The sequence below is a fragment of the Felis catus genome, chromosome B1, assembly GCF_018350175.1.
Source record: "Felis catus isolate Fca126 chromosome B1, F.catus_Fca126_mat1.0, whole genome shotgun sequence".
NCBI lineage: Eukaryota > Metazoa > Chordata > Mammalia > Carnivora > Felidae > Felis > Felis catus.
The window spans coordinates 129454142-129475265 of record NC_058371.1 but is presented as its reverse complement, the minus strand read 5'-3'; the positions used below and the strand labels follow the sequence as shown (position 1 = coordinate 129475265).

The following is a 21124-nucleotide window of genomic DNA, read 5'->3' as shown; positions in this document are numbered from 1 at the left end:
TACTAAGACATATTGTAATTACATTTGCCAAATACAGTGATAAAGAAAATATCTTAAAAGCAGCAAGACAGGGGCGCCTGGGTGGCTCAGTCGGTTAAGCGTCCGACTTCAGCTCAGGTCACAATCTCGCGGTCCGTGAGTTCGAGCTCCGCGTCGGGCCTGGGCTGATGGCTCAGAGCCTGGAGCCTGTTTCTGATTCTGTGTCTCCCTCTCTCTCTGCCCCTCCCCCGTTAATGCTCTGTCTCTCTCTGTCTCAAAAATAAATAAAGATTAAAAAAAAAATTAAAAATAAATAAATAAATAAAAGCAGCAAGACAAAAGAAGTCCTTAACTTACAAGGGAAAATCTACTAAGGGTAACTAGAGATGTCTCAAGGAATTTAGCAAGCCAGAAAGGAGTGGCATATTATATTCAAAGTGCTGAATTGGAAAAAAATGGCAGCCAAGAATACTCTACCCAGCAAGGCTCTCATTCAGAATAGAAGGAAAGATAAACAATTTTCCAAACAAAAGCTAAATAAGTTCATGACCACTAAATGAGCCCTACGCAAAATATTCAAGGGGACTCTTTGAGTGGAAAGGATAGACCTAAAGCGACAAAGACAAGAAAGAATCAAAAAACTCTCCAGAAACAACAAAACAAGTAACAAAATGACAATGAATACATATCTATCAATAAATATTTTGAATGTAAATGGACTAAATGCCCCAATCAAAAGACTGGGGTATCAGAATAGATCAAAACAAAACAAAACAAAACAAAAACAAACAAACAAAAAAGACTCATCTTATGCTGCCTACAAGACTCATTTTAGACCTAAAGACACCTGCAGATTGAAAGTGAGGGGGTGGAGAAATAATTATCACCCAAATGGATGTCAAAAAAAGCTGGAGTAGCAATACTTACATTGGACAAACTAGACTTTAAAACAAAGACTGTAAAAAGAGACAAAAAAGGGCATTATATGATCATAAAGGGGACATTCCACCAAGAAGATATAACGAAAGATATAACAACTGTAAATATTTATACCCGCATCATGAAGCATCCAAATATATAAAACAATTAATAACAAACATAAATTGTTAATTTTTTATTAATTGATAATTAATAACACAATAATAGTAGGGGACTTTAACACCCCTCTTGATGGGCAGATTATCTAAACAGAAAATGAACAAGGAAACAATGGTTTTGAATGACACACTGGACCAGATGGACTTAACAGATATATTCAGAATAATTCATCCTAAAACAGCAGAATACAAATTCTTTTCAAGTGCACATGGAACAAGCTCCAGAATGGATCACATACTAGGTCACAAAACAGGCCTCCACAAATACAAAAAGACTGAAATCCTGCCATGCACCTTTTTTGACCATAATACTACGAAATTAGAAGTCCACCACGAGAAAAAAAAATTTGGAAAGAACACAAATACATGGAGGTTAAAGAACATGCTACTAAATAATAAATGGGTCAACTAGGAAAGAAAAAAAGAAAAAAAATACATGGAAACAAGTGAAAATAAAAACACAATGGTCCAAAACTTTTGGGATGCAGTAAAAGCGATCCTAAAAAACGAAGTATATACCAATACAGGCGTACCTCAAGAAGCAAGAAAAATCTCAAATAAGCAACTTCACCTTACACCTAATGGAGCTAGAAAAAGAACAACAAATGGAGCCTAAAGCCAGCAGAAGGAAGGAAATAAGGAAATAATAAAGATTAGAGCAAAAATAGGCAATATAGAACTAAAAATATAATAGAACAGGACAATGAAACCTGAAGCTGGTTCTTTGAAAAAAGTAATAAAATTGATAAACCTCTAGGCAGACTTATCAAAAAGAAAAGAGAAATGACACAATTAAATCAAACAAAAAATGTGAGAGGAGAAATAACCAATACCACAGAAATACAAAAATTATGAGAGAATATTGTGAAAAATGATCTGCAAACAAATTGGGGAACATGGAAGAAATGGGCAAAGTCTTAGACACATATAAACTACCAAAACAGAAACAAGAAGACATAAAAAAACTTGAGCAGACTGATAACTAGCAAGGAAATTGAATCAGTATTCAAAAATAAATAAAACAAACACATAAACAAATAAAAGTCCAGGGCAAGACAGCTTCCCAGGGGAATTCTACCAAACATTAAAGAAAAGTAAATACCTATTCTTCTCAAACTATTCCAAAAATAGAAAAGAAAGGAAAACTTCCAAATTCATTCCATGAAGCCAGCATTACCCTGATAAATAAACCAGATTACAGACTGCACTAAAATATAGAATTATAGGCCAATATCCATGATGAGCACAGATATAAAATTCTCAATTAAATACTAGCAAATTGAATCCAACAATGCATTAAAAACATCATTCACTTTGGGGCACTTAGGTGGCTCAGTCAGTTGAGTGTCCAACTCTTGATTTCAGCTCAGGTCATGATCTCACATTTCATGGGATAGAGCCCCATGTGGGGCTCTGTGCTGACAGTGGGGAGCCTGCTTGTGATTCTCTGTCTCCTCTCTCTCTGCCCTTCCCTCTCTCTCTCTCAAAATAAATAAAAGCATTAAAAATAATCATTCAACATAGCGAAGGGGTTTTATTCCTAGGTTGCAAGGTGGTTCAATATTTACAAATCAATCAACCTGATATACCGTATTAGTAAAACAAAGGATAAGAACCATGTGATCATTTCAATAGTTGCAGAAAGAAAATGTATGGCAACTTACAACATCCATTCATGATTAAAACCCTCAACAAAGTACGTTTATAGGAAATATTCCTCAATATAATAAAGACCATATATAAAAAAATCCATGGCTAATATCATCCTAAATGGGGGAAAACTGAGAGCTTTTCTTCTACAGTCAGGAATAAGACAGGGATGTCCACTCTAACCACTTTCATTCAACATAGTACTGGAAGTCCTAGACAGAACTATGAGACAACAAAAAAATAAAAGGTATCCAAATCAGCAAGCAAGAAGTCAAACTTCCACTCTTTCTCAGATGACATGATACTCCGTATAGAAAACCCAAAAAACTCCACCAAAAAATCCTAGAACTGATAAATGAATTCAGTAAAGTTCCAGAATACAAAATCAATATACAGAAATCTGTCACTTTCTGTACACTAATAATGAAGCAGCAGAAAGTGAAATTAAGAAAACAATTCCATTTATAATTGAACCAAAAATAATAAGATGCCTAGGAATAAATCTAACCAAAGAAGTGACAGATGTGTACTCTGATAATATGAAACATGGATGAAACAAATTGAAGATAACATAAAGAAATGGAAAAACATTCCATGTTCATTGATTGGAAGAACAAATGTTACTAAATGTCTATACTACTCAAGGCAATTTACACATTTACAGCAAACCCTGTCAAAATACCAATAGCGTGTTTCACAGAGCTAGAACAAACAATCCTAAAATTTGTATGGAACCACAAAAGACCCTGAATAGCCAAAGCAACCTTGAAAATGAAAAGCAAAGCTAGAGCCATTACAATTCCAGGCTTCGAGTTATATTACAAATTTATAGTAATCAAAACAGTATGGTACTGGCACAAAAATAGGCACATAGATCAATGGAGCAGGATAGAACCCCAGAAATGAACCCACAACTATATAGTCAATTAAACTTTAATAAAGCATGAAAATAATATTCAGTGGAAAAAATATAGCCTTTTCAGCAAATAGTGTTTTGGAAAACTGGACAGTAACATGAAAAAGAATGAAAGTGGACCACTTTATTACACCAAACACAAAAAACAAATTCAAAATGGATTAGAGACCTAAATGTGAGACCTGAAACCATAAAAATCTTAGAGGAGAATGAAGGCAGTAACCTCTTTGACATCAGCCATAGCAACTGCTTATTGGGTATATCTCCTAAGGCAAGGGAAACAAAAGTAAAAATAAACTATTGAGACTTCTTCAAAATACAAATCTTCTGCACAGTGAAGGAAACAGTCAATAAAACTGAAAGGCAACCTATGGAATGAGAGAAAACATTTGCAAATGAAATACCTGTTAAGTGTTAGTATCCAGAATATATAAAGAACTTTTAATACTCAACACCCCTAAAAAGAATAATCTAATTAAAAATGGGCAGAAGACATGAACAGACATTTGTCCATAGAAGTCATGCAGATGGCCAACAGACATATGAAAAGCTGCTCGACATCACTCATCATCAGGGAAATACAAATCAGTGCTACAATGAGATATCACTTCACACTTGTCAGAATGGCTAAAATCAACAACAGGTGTTGGTGAGGATGTGGAGAAAGGGGGACCCTCTTTCAGTGATGGTTGGAATGTAAACTGGTGCAGCCCATGTGGAAAACAGTATAGAGGTCCTTCAGAAAGTTAAAAATAGAACTATCCTATGATCATGCAATTACACTACCAGGTATTTACACAAAGGATACAAAAATGCTGTTTCAAAGGATTACATGCACTCCAATAATTATAGCAGCATTATCTACACTAGCCAAGATATGGAAGCAGCCCAAGTGTGCATAAACTGGTGAATGGATAAAGAAGAAATGGTATACATATACAATGGAATATTAGTCATAAAAAAGAATGAAATCTTTCCATTTGCAGTAACATGGCTGGTGCTAGACAGTATTAAGCTAGGTGAAATAAGTCAGTAAAAGAAAAGCATATACCATATGATTTTCCTCATATGTTCATTTATGAAACAAAACAAGTGAACAAAGGGGAGAAAGGAGTGGAGGTGGCAAACAAAGAAAAGGACTTTTAAGAATAGAGAACAAACTGATGGTTACCAGCTTGGAGGTAGGGAGGGGGATGGGTAAAATAGATAATGGAGAATAAGGACTACACATGTGATGAGCACCAGTGCTGTATGGTGCTGTATGGAACTGTTGAATTACTATATTGTACACTTGAAACCAATATTACACTATATGTTAGCTAACTGGAATTTAAGTAAAAACTTTAAAAATATGGAAAATTTTTGATGTAAATACTAAGTTAACTTTAAGTCATTTAGGAACAGGATGTATGTAAGAATAAATACACTGGAATAATGGAAAATAATCATTAATGCATCTGTAATTCTCTAGATACCAGAGTCTCTAGTTCCTTTTGTTATGCAGCTATTGGAAAGTTTTGTTTTTCATATAAAAACTTTTCAATAGTTGCATATAATAGATTCTGTATGTTCCAATAAAAAAAGGGAGAACACTTTGCCTCAATTGTGATTACTTATTATAATGCTACAGAAGGAAGTAGGAAATAAACAGTAAGAGTATTAGCAGTTGCAATGTCCATCAGGCTTAACAGTGGCTTTAATGGACAAATACAGGTTGTTGGAATATCAACTTTTTATATTGTTTATTTAGTTTATAGTCCCATTGTCTATTGCCATGCTGCTAAATAACTGAGTGGAATCTGAACCCACTTTTTATATAGTAAAGTCTTGACATTTTTCCTGTAAAGTAAAATAAAGCTTTGTTTCTTGGGAGAGATACTCTCTCTGCTCCATTAAAAATGGTGATATAATATACATTATTCTGGAATATGGATAAAAACTTACTATTCAGTGTTCCACGTTGAAACTTCAGTTCCAAACTGCTTGAGAGGAACAAATCTAACTCTCGTGAGAGAATGTTTCTCCTTGTTCTTGTGTTAGATTTTTATGCTTATAAGCATCTAAACATCCATTCTTGTCACAAAAGCAATCTTCACCAAACATCTGCAGAAACATTTGGAATGCTATTGTTATGAGAGGAATTGTCCGAGTGTACATGCTTTTATAACATACCATTATGGTTGGATTGATAGTCTTGAAAAAAAGAATTCTGAATACAGTATAATGCACTATCTTAATCATCTGTCACTGTATATCAGATAAAATAACTTGTTTATCATAGAACTCTTCAGAATGGAAATGTGAGTTGTCTTCTAGAGTTGCAAGTGTTATGTCACCTGAAAAATTATTCACTTGCAATCAACTTATTTGCTGAGGAAAGCATTATAAACTCTGGGAAGGACTCTCGCTATCTGTAAAACATTTTTTTTCTTTTTAGTCTGAAGGCAAAGATCATGTTACTATTATGCTCATTTGCTCTCCCTCTCTCCCTCTTTCCTTCCATTATCAAGGCTAAACCACAATGTGGATTTTCATTTTTCAACTTACCTTCACATTATGTTGTATCTCCTATTTTCTTCAATCATAATTTTCAGTTCTTGAGGTGGCGTAAGGTAGACCACCACCCTGCGTTCAAATATACAATCACATATACCCAGTTTAATTATGGTGCTATCATGTATATAAATAAGTGATGTCATCATTTATATAATAACAATAATGCAATTTATATGTGTAATTTGTATAATACTGTTAAGAAATTTATAGTTTAAAAGAACTGATTAAATTTAGCTATTAACTAGGAGCTGGGATCTGATATTATAGGAAAATAACACATGAATAACAAAAGAGCAAGGCAGAATGAACTGTTTTCTGATTGATCGAACTTAGGTTTGAGTGATTACATGAAAACATTTCATATTAGTTTTTAAAATAGATTAAGTGGCAGCCTTTCTGCATTTAAAATAAATTTTACTGACAACAGAGGTAAAACAATTACTGAGAAGTTATTCATGTGTTTCGGAAAATAAGCACAATCTAACCATTGCACAAAATTTTAAATTTTTAGGATTTTTCTGAGTTAAATCAAACAATTTAGCAACTTAAAAGAGTTAGAGTGAAAGGATATTCAGTGTGATTTTTCAATAGTCCAAAGTTTATATAAATTAAGTAATGAAAACTTTGAGAAAATGGAATAGCTATTCTATGAGATTACTGAGAATGTTGATTCTGCACACTTAATGCCAAAATCCTGGGGCGACTTTGTTAGACAGTTGTACCCCCGTATTTATTCCAAGTCTCTTTGTTTCTAATCAAATGTTACTTGCTCATACCTTCTGAAACCCAGTCTTTTATTCAGCATCATAGTTATCTCAATTTCACATGCTTCTCAGGGAATGTGTGCCTGGGTCTTGCCTATAAGTCTATCCATAAGGTTTTCCTTAGATGTGTTTCTTAATACATTAAATAAATTAAAATATTCAATAAACATCTACATGCAATGTACTGTATAGTTTGCAGTTTTGGGTGGGGAGGCATGAGGAAAGCAGTTGCTGCTATCCAAAATCAGCCTAAAGAGGAAGTTAAAAGGAGAACAACACACACACACCCCCCAAAAAACCCTACAAAACAAGGTAGAAAACACTTTTTACTGACCAGAGAAGTCTGAATAGATATGCACCATTTAATTTCTGTTGACAAACAAATGCATTTTCATATGTGTGTGACATGTAGTTGAGTGGGACAGTTTTTGTATCCAGTCATATATGTGTGTGTGTTGGTTTCTCCATAATGAGATTATATCTGTTTCTTGTTTCTTTCACATGTAAAACACACTTACTGGGGAAGATATATTTACCAGGTAGATAAAAACCAACATGAGCTGGAATGTGAAAGAATGTAAAATCAAAAAAATTTCAGTGTTTGTACATCTTGAATCTACCCTAAGGGTTTTCCCACTGGGATGAAATAAGGCTTCTAAATTTATTTTTTGTCTGTTTTAAGTCTATTTATTTATTTTGAGAAAGAGAGAGACAGGAGTGGGAAAGGGGCAGAGAAAGAGGGAGAGGGACAGAGGATCCCAAGAGGGCTCTGCACCAACAGCAGTGAGCCTGATGTAATGCTCGAATTCATGAACCTCGAGTTCATGACATGAGCCAAAGTCAGACACTTAGCCAACTAAACCTCCCAGCTGCCTCTGTAATCTTTTTTTTTTTTTTTTAGTTGAAAGACTGGTGTTATTCTGAGGAAAAGTAGTATGTATTCTTTCTAATATCACGGGAATTAGAATAGTCATTTCTGAGTTGGGATTTTTAAGCCTGGAGCCCCCATATTCTACATAGGCTATAAGTGTTCTAAGCCAGTGGGAAAATAGTTCCTACAGTAAAGGAGGTAAAGGTCAGATAAAGCTGCAGAGGAGTCACAGGGAGAAAGTGAGGCCAAAATGTACTTTCTATTTCCCCACCCCACCCGTATGTGAACTCCCCTACCCTGTTACAGAGTAAGCAGCCATCCTCACTCCCTGGCCTCCCTCAATTCCCTGGGAGTTTATTGTTCAAGGGGAAAATACATCAGGAAGGGAGGTCTGAAGGAGAGGAGAGAGGACCAAAAGGAGTAAGCAGGGCATTCATATTGGGCATTTTCCCAATGTCATGAATGAGACAGTCACTCATTCTATTCATTCTGTTGGGGGGAATAAATAAGGCAGGGTTAGAGAAAGGCATCTTTCTCTCATAGGGAATGGAGTGGAAATTGTTTCCCTTGACTAAGCACAGAGGGAGCATTATAACAATTATCCACAACATGAGCAAAAGGAGAAAAAAATGAGAACTTCTCTCAGTGGTACTGGTTTTATGCCTATAGGAAAAGCTGGAAAAATTTCAGGTGAAGAAAGACAGCATTGAAGCTGTCAGGCTGAGTGTGATTGTGGACAATGGTGGTAATTTCTTTAGCAGCATCACAAAGAAACAGGGACATAAACATGCTTAAATCATGTAGACTGGGAATTGATTCAGAGTTTAAAAAGACAAGAAAGATTGCCAATATGCGACCATCACTGCCAATGATGCAAAGTCGTTTGAGTTGTGGATACATTTTCACAACGTACCATACATAAAAAATCACAAAATCATTTTCTGGCCATATTTTACTTCCCATTCGCTGTGTTCTCATTCCCACCCCCTACTTCTATTATTCATAGCTTTGGTTGCAGATTGAAAAGAGCAAATTCAGCAGAGCCATACGTTTATATAACATAGCTGAGAATAAAGGAAGAAGGTGTGTGTACATAGTAAGAGAAGAACAGATTTGAAATTCAACTGTAATGGTGTTTGTGTTTATACACATTCATTAACTGTTGTTAAGATCTCTATTTCATCAAGTTACATTTTAACACAGCCCAAGAGTAATTATATATGCATTTTATTTCTGTGCACCTTGCATGTGTATCATTTACTCTACTTTGACTAAGAGTATGTTTGAAAATTAGAACTTATCTTTACCTATTTATAGAAGTTGATGAGGTGCAAGTATTTAATAATCTATAAATCAATTAATCCTATAGAGCTGGTCAATAAAATCATTTATCTTTAGTACTTAGCTACCACTGCACAAAAAGATAGCCTGGTATTTGCTATGCTACGTCTTTTCCTTTATACAATTAAAAAATGTTTACTTATTGATTTTGAGAAAGAGAGATTTTGCCACATGTGAGCAGGGGTGGTGCAGAGAGAGAGAGAGAGAGAGAGAGAGAGAGAGAGAGAGAGAATCCAAGCAGGCTCTATGCTGTCAGCGTAGAGCCCCATGCAGCGCTCAGAAACTCACGAGCCCTGAGATCATGACCTGAGCCAAAATCGAGTCTGTCTTTTCCTTTAATAAACTGCTGTAACTGGAGGCATAATTAATGTAAGGAATATCTTTGATAAAATGCTTTTTATATACAGTAAAGACTCCGTACTTTCACTGGAGAAGATATGGAATAGACTAACTTTTGAGATAAACTGGCATAACATAAGGGGCACCTGGGGGGCTCAGTCAGTTAAGTGTCTGCCTCTTGCCTCTCCCTCTCCCCATGCTGTCTCTGTCTCTCTCAAAATAAATAAATAAACTTAAAAAAAAATGACATGACGTAAAGGGCTTAAAGCCTAAGCTGATTGATATCATACATATTTCAAACAGATTGTCAATATTAGTTGAATAATAACTGTTTTTTTGTAATTAGAGTTTAAGATGGAATAAGTCTTCTAGATTTGTATTTTCATAAAAATATTACTATATTACTATTGAAATTAATATCTGCCTTCAAAATTGCAGAAACATAATGTTAAACTTAACTGAGCTCTAAATGTCTACCATCAAAGAAACCTATTAGTGCCTGGGTAATATAGTATTTTGTGTTGATTTAATTATTAAGGAATATATTGAGGGCACCTGGGTGGCTCAGTCGGTTGAGCGTCTGACTTCGGCTCAGGTCATGATCTCTCATTCTGTGAGTTCGGGCCCCGCATTGGGCTTTGTGCTGACAGCTCAGAGCCTGGAGCTTGCTTTGAATCTGGGTCTCCCTCTCTCTCTGCCCCTCCCCCACTCATGCTCTGTCTCTCCCTCTCTCTCTGTCAAAAATAAACAAACATTAAAAAAAAGGAATATATTGAACGCCTTCCCTTATTAGCTATATGGATGCATCCCCTTATTTAAAAAATGTAAATAAAGTACATATGGACTTGATTTAAAACAGGGTCATTTGTAGTACCTTTTTCATAGAAATTGTTACACAATTACGTTGATGATCATAGTAATTACAGTTCCTCACAAGAGACAGATGTTAGTTTTCTAACAATTATAAAACGTGTTCCATTTTTAGAAAAAGTCAAGTTTAGATTGCTAATGCTATTGTAATGATGTTAAGAGAAGAGAGTCTATCTTTCTTGAAAAATTAAGACAAATGTTTTTAAAGGAATTTATTTGAACTGAATAGATGTTTGAAAAAGAATGCTTATTTCTGATATATGAATATCCACTGTAAAGTTTCCTAATTTAACACACAGACATTGACGCCAGGTAATAGACAAAAGAAGCATATTATCTTACTGTGTCAAGTCTTGTCTAACTACCTTATGTTACTAAAGGCTGTATCTGATAGAATTAACCCTGTCTAGTTCCTTATCAAAATTGGAAGTGTATTAGACAGCCTAGCCCTTTAAGAAATATGTCTGAAAGCAATCTGCTTTGTTTTTCTGTTTTGATGTCCAGTTGTTCTTTTCTATCTTGTGAACTTGGGCTGCAGCTTCACCTCACCCCTGATGACTCTGACTGGTTTGCCTGCTGGCTGTTTTGCATTCACCTTGTTCCTCATTCCTATTCTGGATTATTTCTGAGTCTGAATTTGGACTCTAAGCTCCAGCCGGGTGAACCTGGATAAAACCATCTTGTTCTGTTCCTACAGGCTTTTCCTCCTCAATCATGATAGCTGTAAACACAGACACTCTCAAAAACTAGGGAGATTTTTTTTCAACATTCTCTGGGAGAAGATTAGGACTTTTTGTTTTTTTGTGTTTTTTTTTCAACTTTTTTTTTAACGTTTATTTATTTTTGAGACAGAGAGAGACAGGGCATGAACGGGGAAGGGGCAGAAAGAGAGAGACACACAGAATTGAAAGCAGGCTCCAGGCTCTGAGACATCAGCCCAGAGCCCGACACGGGGCTCGAACTCACAGACCGGCGAGATCGTGACCTGAGCTGAAGTCGGACGCCCAAACGACTGAGCCACCCAGGCACCCCAGATTATGCCTTTTTGTAAAGTTACTAATGTATGAGTATTTTATATTAAAAAAAAAATTAACTTATGATGGGAGACCCCGTACTTTTTAAAGACTGTATTCAAGTTTGTTATTGTATAAATTTTAAATTACATAGCAGGGAGGTGTGTGTGGTGGTGGAGGTGAGATAAAAACAATATTTTCAATATTTTAGGTCCAGTCTCTAAGCACCTAACCAAACCCAATGGCTTTGTCCTTCTATTCCCCCTAAACCCCTTGAGAATAGCCTTGATCAGATTAAAGATTGTTTAGCCCCTTCGGATTGAATGCTGACTCTACCTGTAGGTAGATAATCTTATTATCTAGATGAGTTTTGTAAATCTCTCCAGATTGTTTCTGAACCTTCTTTCTCTCCAGCCTAGACTTCCCTAGCAGCCTTTGCAGCCAGGGCTGTGCTGTCTGCCATTACATATTATAACACTTATTACAAAAGCTAAGTTGAGAATACAAGAGTTTTATTAATGACAATGCTACAAAACATAGGGTGAATCCTCTGTGCAAGGCATGCGCTAGCCTTATGAAGGAGGGTATAGCAATATGCACTGAAAATCGTTCTATTTCAGATTCTTTAAAGCATATCATAAAAGTCCAGAGAATTGTCCCTTGGGACATGACTTTGGGCACTAAGAAAACAACTCTAATTCTGGAAGAATCAAAGTTCAAGAGTCATCATGTGATACTTTTTTTAGAAATTAGGTGAGGGCAGTGAAAATAGCAAGATAAACGACCACATAAACAAGTTGACCTATTATAATTAATAGAAGAACAAAAAAGGAAGCACAAGTTTTAAAATCTCTTAAAATGCCTTGAAATAAGATCAAAATGTAATTATGTTAAATAAGCTAAAACACACTTAAAATCTAAGTTTACATATAATGACTGGCTTGTAGGTAAGAATTAGAACAAATGCTGCACATTAAATAATGTAAAATACTTCACATAGAACTTGGAACCAGTTAATGCAGTTTTTCAGTATTTCTCTGGTTAAATGTTATTAGCATATTCCCAAAAGTAAAGATCAGAAAACCGGAAACCATCAAAATTCCCTGTGATGTCCACAGGCTAATGTACTTTTGCCTTTAAATATAAATTTTTATCTGTCCTAAGAAAGCACAAACTTTTTAAGTGCCACTTGGCAGCCTTTTGAAAAACAGGCATTTTGACCAAAAATATTGCATTTACTTGAAGACTACTATTCATTTACCATTCAATTTTTCTTCTGCTTTCCCCATCATACCATAAAAAGAGTTTGAGAACTATCTTTTTAAAAAATTTTCTTTGATTTTTGGACTCCATCAGTGCTTCACAGCTTTGGTGATATAATAAGTTTCTTGTATGTCATACTTAAAAAGATAATATCAAGAAAAGGCAATATTAAAGAAAATAATCTGTTATAAGTTGATTTCTACATAGTTGCATTTTCTCAATTGTGCGATAATTCTAAATATTTTAAGAATGGTGCTAAATTTTTAATTCTCTAAATTTTTAAAGAAATAATTATAAAATGACCCTTTCCTTGACAAAATGGGGGAATACGACTTGACTAATCGCATCATACACTTTTTGGATCTGCATCTAGTCTTTCCACTGCTCAAGTTTCTATCCATAAAAGAGATATATAATGAAAAAAGAATTATTACAAGGGAAATTGGATTTTCTCAGTGATACCAGCAAGGTATGCTTTGCTATGGATATATACAAAAATCTTTATTCAGATGATATTCCACATGCTTTGAGAGAGAAAAGTACCACAGTGGTTATACAACTGAAACAGCTTTGGGTAGAAACAGAACCAATTGTGAAGATGTTTGAAGATCCAGAAACTACAAGGCAGGTGCAGTCAATCAGATGGTTAGATGCTGTTTGACTACACAGAGGACAAGCATAGTTTTAGACAGGAATATTTAGATACACTCTACAGGTCTGCAAGATTCCAATATGAATGTGGGAATTATTCTGGAGCATCAGAGTATCTTTATTTCTTTAGAATGTTGGTTCCAGCAACAGATAAAAATGCTTTGAGTTCACTCTGGGGAAAACTGGCCTTTGAGATCATAATGCAGAATTGGGATGCAGCTACAGAAGACCTTACATGATTAAAAGAGACCCTAGGAAATAATTCTGTGAGTTCCCCTACTTGAGTTTCTTCAAGAGCAAACATGGCCATCCACTGGTCTCTGTTTTCGTCAACCACCCAAAGGGTGTGATAACATTACTGATCTCTTCCTTTACCAGCCACAGTATCTTAAAGCAATTCAAACAATGCATCCATATTTTCTATGCTATTTGACTACAGCCGTTCATAGCAAAGATATTTGAAAACACTGAATGGTGCTAAAAGATCTGGTTAAAGTTATTCAACAGGAGTCTTACGCATATGAAGACCTAATTACAGAATTTGTTGAATGTTTGCTTTCATGTTAACTTTGACTTTAATGGGACTCAGAAAAAACTGAATGTGAATCAGGACTTGTGAATGACTTCTTGGTGGCTTGTCTTGAGGATTTCACTGAAAATGCTCATCTCTTCATATTTGAGACTTTTTGTCGCATCCACCAGTGTATCATCAACGTATTGGCAGACAACCTCCAGAAGATACATGACTCCAGAAGAAAGGTGGATTGTAAATTTGATTAGAAATGCTAGACTGGATACCAAGATTGATTCTGAATTAGGTCATCTGGTTATGGGTAACAATACAGTCTTACCCTATCAGCAAGTGACTGAAAAGACCAAAAGTCTTTCATTTAGAAATCAGATATTGGCCATGAATATTGAGAAGAAACTTAGAATAGTAGGTCAGAGGCTCCTAACTGGGCAACGCAGGACTCTGGCTTCTGTTGAAGAACTGTAGAAGACAAGATGAAAAAACTATAAAATAAAGATGAAATAATAAAATCATTATATAAAGGATGATATACATTTTAGAAACAACATATTGAGTATAAATTTTGGGGAATTTGAATAAAATTGGCTGTGTTTCAAAAAAGAAAAAGAAAGAAAAGAATATAATAAGCGTCCAAGTACAAAATAATTTAAAAAATTACTGAAATCATGAGAAAAATTAAGCCAGGTTATTTTTTATTTCAGTGTTTGTGTTTTTTTTCTCTCAAACCTCCCAACTTATTCTAATATTACATTATTTTGATAGTAATTTTAAAACCAATATTTATTGGATGATAACTATTTATCAGGTCACGTACTACATGCTGTATATTCCTTACAACATACATCCTTACAAAATCCATACAGTTTGCGTGATTTTCTTCCCTTTACAAATGAGAGAATAATGCCTTAAGAGGTTAAGAAAGTCAACAAAGTCATGATATTGTAACTGTTAGAGGTAGATATTAAGCCCAGCTTTTCTCCCAGAGTTCATGCTTTACCTAATAAACAATTTATTCATTGTACCATAAGATACTATTCCTATTTTTGTTGTTTTGTTTTGTTTTTAAGGAATCTATCTAGTCAGCCAACCAGTTCTGAAAGATTGTATTAACTCATGACTAATTTGTTTTGATGTTTCCATGTAATGAGACATCTTATAGAGATGACATTTTATGTAGTGTCAGTATATCAAACATGACTGAAAAGAAGTAACATTTATCTATGAGTCCTCTCTAAGTATTCTATCCTATAGAATTCTATTTCAGTGCTAAAATTATTTTGGTTTAGGAATCTTCAAATTATATCAGGTGAGTACATCTTTGTTTTAAGAAGACTTGATGTCCTAGGGGAAAAAAAATGAAAGATAAAATCATTCAAAATGGATTCTAAATCAAGTTTTAGTACTTGCCGTATTACCAGTATTATTAGTATTATTAGTATTATTAGTACTTGCCATACCTAATGGATAGGTAGTAAATATTAAATTAAATTAATGAGCCTATTAATTAATTAGTTTAAATTATTCCTATATAGAGCCTTTTTTTTTTTTTGGATCATTTAAGAAGTTTTGTTTTTGAATCAAATTTTTCTGTAAGTGAGAGAAAGCCAAGTCCTAGTTGCTTAATCAGAGTGAATGTTAGGAGTAGGGCTGCCTTGAGGCAGCTGTATTTAGAAATAAACAGAGCTCTCAATTTTTGGCATCTCTTAATGTCCTGGCTCCGTTTTTTGCTCTGTTAGACTCCAGTCTCCGGCTTTGCATGGTAAGAACATGGCAGCAGTAGTTGAAACACCCCACATCCTTCATATGTCTGTCCAAAGGCAAGTACTACTTTTTTTCATTCCCAGTACCCACAGCAGAAGGCTCATGGTGTTCTTTTGGTTCTGATAGCATAAATATACACTAGTGAACCAATCACAGTGCTTAACAAAACGGTAGTCCTGATTTTAGTATAAGTGAATTCCACAAAATATTTTTGAATTAAATGTGAGGAAGAATGTTTTCCCTCAGAGGGAAACTGGGATATGGTTTCATGAAGGATAATTAGATGCTAGCTGAGAAAAACAATAGTTATCTGCTGTAGCCTTCAAGGATAACATATATGACTTCATTAATTTGAGGATTATAATTTTCAGTTTCTTAAATGCCTAGTTCTTACTCGTCTCAGAAAATTATGTGTTCATAAGAAAGAGAAAAAATTTATCTTAAAATGCCATTAATTTGGTAAGTCATCAAGTTATACAAACTATCTTTTGCCATACTTTGATAAGTTATTATAAAGAATCATAACTTATCCTGGTGCCCTAATTTAATGGAAAGTGTGCAGTGTGTTCATCTTTTTTATTGTTAATTCTGCACTTCTTGAGATTCTGATTTCACGTTATCTTTTTATTTCATACACAGGAATTTCTATATCAATTCACAGTGGGTACCAGAATATGAACTTGTGGGAACTCAGTGAAATGGAACCCGATCAGTTTAAATTTCTTTTAAGTATTTCTGTCTGGCTTCAATAATGTACAATTAATATAAAAAACCATTTAGCTTTTATCAGTTAGTCAAGATCTGTTGGCCTAGTTTCAAAAGTTGGTCTCCTGGGCATAATGGACATAATTGAAACTCCTGTTAAATTTTTCATTTTAATGAAAATATTAAATGACTTGTGGAGTAGTGTGGTAAATTTGCAGCCCAGATCTCAGAGGGCTGGGCTGTGATTTCATTCTTCTGTCTTCTACTATTTTATTCTCAACATTTACAAAGTTTATTAAAACGATTTCAGTCCAGTCCTTTGGCTTTGTTTTTATATCATTGCTTTCCAGGGTGACTTAGTTTTTTATTTTATTTTCATAATTACCTCTTTATAATTGAAAACTACAAAAGGGCATAGTTATCAATGGGAAGCAAAATATACACTGAATAATTCTGCATTTTTTTTTCTTTTCTCAACTGTGGATTGAATACAGCAATATAGGGTGATATGCTTGGCACTACAAAGAACTATGGATTTTAAAAAGTTCTAATTTTTAGGTTCAGAATATAATGAACTACAGTTATTTTTAAAACTAGTTTTAATATTTTCTGATAGATAAAATTGAATACAATTGAAAGTACCCTTTAATATTTAGGGTATGTATTTAGAATAAAATGATAGTTCCTGACTACATTTCTTTCATTTGGAAATTATAAAGCTTTTTACTTTGCTTTTGGCATTGTATGTCTTTTTCAGATTATGTTTAATATTCTTGTGAGTCTACATTAAAGTAGGAAAGGGCACAGGATAAGAGGGAAGGATAAAATTAAATCTTACCAGGAAGAAAATTTTAATTCTGCATTTCTATAAATTCATCTGTTTTATGGCATAAAAGTGAGTAGGCTTAAAATCCAATGATTAAAAACCTTCATTAAGTAAATTTAGCTGAAAATATTTAGATAAATTTCTGTAGAAAGAAAACATAAATTTTTCCAATTAATAATATGTTCACTTTTGTTTTATTCTTTAATAAATACATCTAGTACTTATTAATAGTGTTTACTATATCCCAGAGACCAACCAAGAAGAGTGTCAAGCAAGCTGTGAACATTTCTTATTTGATATTCACAATACACTTGCAGAGTTTATAATAGGGTCTTATTTTACAGAAAGTAAATTCTCAAATAAGTAGCTCACCTAAGGTCACATAAGAATTGGAGTCAGAATTCAAATTTTTGATATGGAATCCGAAGCCTGCCTTTAAATCTATATTGACTCATATTATCACCAAATGTTCCCAAATCTAAGTCCCTAAGTAGCTATTTGTTTGTGTGAAAGATAAAGTAAAACATATGAACAGTATTTTTAGGTATTGTAGAGAAATGTTGTGATTTAAGATGAATGATTTTAAAATAAATTTATTATTAGAGGGGAAGAAACTAACAAAGACTTAGGCTCTAAAAGTGGAAAAATTGGGGAAATATAATTTTAATATTTTAATTATTATATAAAGCCATGACTATTCTGAGAAGTTTAGTGCACAGTATCTAGTGTTCCTCTTACTGCAGAGATAACAAGCCTTAAATATGAACATTTGACTTAATATTTAAGGTTTATTATCTCTGCGGTAAGAGAAAAGCAATGATACAAAAGAAATATGTAATAGAAATAATTAAACTTTAGAAGATTAACTCTGTGTCAAGCACTGCCATAGGCATTTAACATGTATTAACACTTTTGAATGTTTATTTATTTTGAGAAAGAGAGTGTGAGACTGGGGGAGAAGCAGAGAGAGAGAGAGAGAGAGAGAGAGAGAGAGAGAGAGAAAGAGAGAATCCCAAGCAGGACTTATACTGTCAGTGCAGAACATGATGTAGGGCTTGATCTCATGAACCAGGAAATCATGACCTGAACCAAAAACAGGAGTCAGATGTTTAACCAACTGTGCCACCCAGGTGCTCAACACTTTTAATATTTACAGCAACACTATAAGATAGTTAATATTACCATACTCATTTCTAGATGAAGTAAGAGAAACCTGGAGAGGCTTACTAAGTTAATAAGGTCCTAAAGTTAAATGAGAAACAGGGTACAATTTAAACCTTGGCAGCCTGATATATAGCTAGATGTATTAACCATTATTTCATACAGCTGTATTCAAATGGTAAGTGCTAATACCTTAAAAAGTCAGCAAAATATAAGCATTGAAGTATATTTTTACCACTGTTAAATATATTGAAGTTTCTCAGGTCACCCCGTATGTATGACATGTCTTCTCCATTTTGTTCCCATTAAAACAAAATGAAAAAGATAGATTATTCAGCATTTTATGTTAATGATTCAGTTCTATTATTCTCATCACCTGACAAGAAATTCTTGACTCAGCATAGAGTTCTACACATATAACTCAATAAAATTGATTTCATATTTTCTTCTAATATTATCAATCACATGTAGGTGATAATGCCCTATTTCCAGGCATAGTTACATGTACTTTCCCTAAACACGTTCCCCACTGATAAACGCATCTTTCTTTTATTCATTTTATTTGGTTTCCATGAACAAGAATTATTTGATTCATGCTTTTCATGCATTTATGTTGTTATTCAAACATCTTGGTTTATTCCCTACTTCCTTATCTGAACAAAGTAACAAATTAGTACACTTTCAAATGTAACCAAGTAAATGACATCTGGGTGCTTTTGCAAGCTAATAAAAGATAGTGAGGATTTTTGAATTAGTTAACATCTTGTGAAATAATATATTTTAAATAGGGGCACCTGGGTGTCTCAGTTGGTTAGGTGTTTGACTCTTGATTGGGATTGTCTCTTTCCCTCTCTCTGCTCCTCCCTTGCATGCATGTGTGCACTCTCTCTCTCTAAATAATAAACTTAAAAAAAGTGAAGTTTTAAGTAATACATTTTAAATATGTATTACAATTTTATAGCCAGATATTTTTACTATAGTAAAATATCGCCTACTTGATAGTAAAAAAAATAAAATAAAAATAAAAATTAACACTTTTTCTCTTCTGCCAAATTTCTTTTTTTTGTTATTAAAATTTTTTTTAATGTTTTAATTATTTTTGAAGGAGAGAGGGAGACAGAGCATGAGTGGGGGGAGAGCAGAGAGAGAGGGAGGCAGAGAATTTGAAGCAGGCTCCAGGCCCTGAGCTGTGAGCACAGAGCCTGATGTGGGGCTCGAACTCATGAACTGTGAAATCATGACCTGAGCCGATGGGACGCATAACTGACTGAGCCACCCAGGCTCCCCTCTTCTGCCAAATTTCTTCTGAAAATTGCCTTGTCCTCCATTTTAGAACCTGGAATAACACCTGGAACACAGTATGTGCTCAATAAACATTTAAAAGAACTTAAATTGGGTGCCTGGGCGGCCAAGTCGGTTAAGTATCAGACTTCAGCTCAGGTTATGATCTCACGGCTTGTGGTTTAGAGCCCCGTAAAGGGCTCTGTGCTGACAGTTGGAAGCCTGGAGACTGCTTTGGATTCTGTGTCTTCCTCTCTCTCCACCCCTCCTCCACTTATGCTCTGTCTCTATCAAAAAGCGATTAAACATTAAAAAAAATTAAAATAAATACATTAAACAAGAATTAAAAAAAATGAACTTAAATTGTATTTAACTTCTTTTTCATTAACTGAAATATAATCCCACTTCATCTGCTTGATGGTTCTTTCTGGTTTAGCTAACTTCTCTTTGCATAGAATATTAATGAAAAGTGATTCTTGTGTTAAAAAAAAAAGCCTTTCTGTTGCATTTCTGTAATAAAATATACGGCAAAATAAATTAGACCTGAGCCTACCAGTTTTCATTTGGGTGAAGTGTTCAGATATTTGTTTCCATTACAATGAAAAATTAAACATATAAATTACACACAAGTTGTTGTTATAATACACTTGAAACATGAAAGCTCATGTGAATATTGTCATTTTTACAAGTTTAGAAAAATTTTGAAGATATTAGAGTTCTTCTCAGTATTATTTAAATGCCTTTTCTGGCATAAGCAGAAAAGGACTATTAACTGATATATAACCGTAGGAAGCAACTGTTACCAGAGAAAAATGCCCTATAGATAGCATTTATGAATATTTTTCTTATAGTGGAAGAAAGGGTTGTTTGTTTATTTTCACATTTACTGTTCAGTTTGAGCACTTTTGCAGTTTAAAAACTTAACCAAAAGGACATGGATAGCATAAACATTGACAAATACATAAAAGTCAGTTTAAGTTTAGGACAGTTGAAAAATACTAATAATACTAATGAATATAGAAGTACATATTGCTTTGTAAATTCAAGACTTAATTATATTGCCATTTAAAAAAATATTTTATGGTATTATGCCACAATAGTCTACTTTGTTTTTTGTTTTTTGTTTTTGTTGTTTGTTTGTTTGTTTTTGTTTTTTTTTGTTTTTAAACATTTTTTTAAGTTTTATTTTTATTTATTTTGAGAGAGAGACAGCATGAGTGCAGGAGGGGCAGAGCAAGAAAGAGAGAGAGAAAGAGAGAGAGAGAGAGAGAGAGAGAGAGAGAGAGAGAAAATCCCAAGCAGGCTCTGCACAGCCAGTGCGGAGCCCAATGCAGGGCTGGAACTCAGGAACTGAGAGATCATGACCTGAGCCTAAACCAAGAGTTGGGTGCTTAACCAAATGAGCCACCCAGCCACCCTAGGCTACTTTGTTAATAATGTTGCAGTGTTATAGTGTTAATAGTTGGTTTCAATGACATGAAAAAAATTGCCCTGATAGAATACATAATGTTACTGTTTTATATGGAAAATAAAATAAGCTACATGTAA

At 34.1% G+C, this 21124-nt stretch overlaps 1 protein-coding gene and 1 pseudogene across 4 annotated transcripts in view; both read left to right on the top strand.

The window, feature by feature from the left end:
* CCSER1 (coiled-coil serine rich protein 1) overlaps positions 1-21124 on the top strand; it is a 1296004-nt gene that overhangs the window by 1062255 nt on the left and 212625 nt on the right. The window lies entirely within an intron of this gene.
* LOC101091193 lies at positions 11338-16622 on the top strand (annotated as a pseudogene).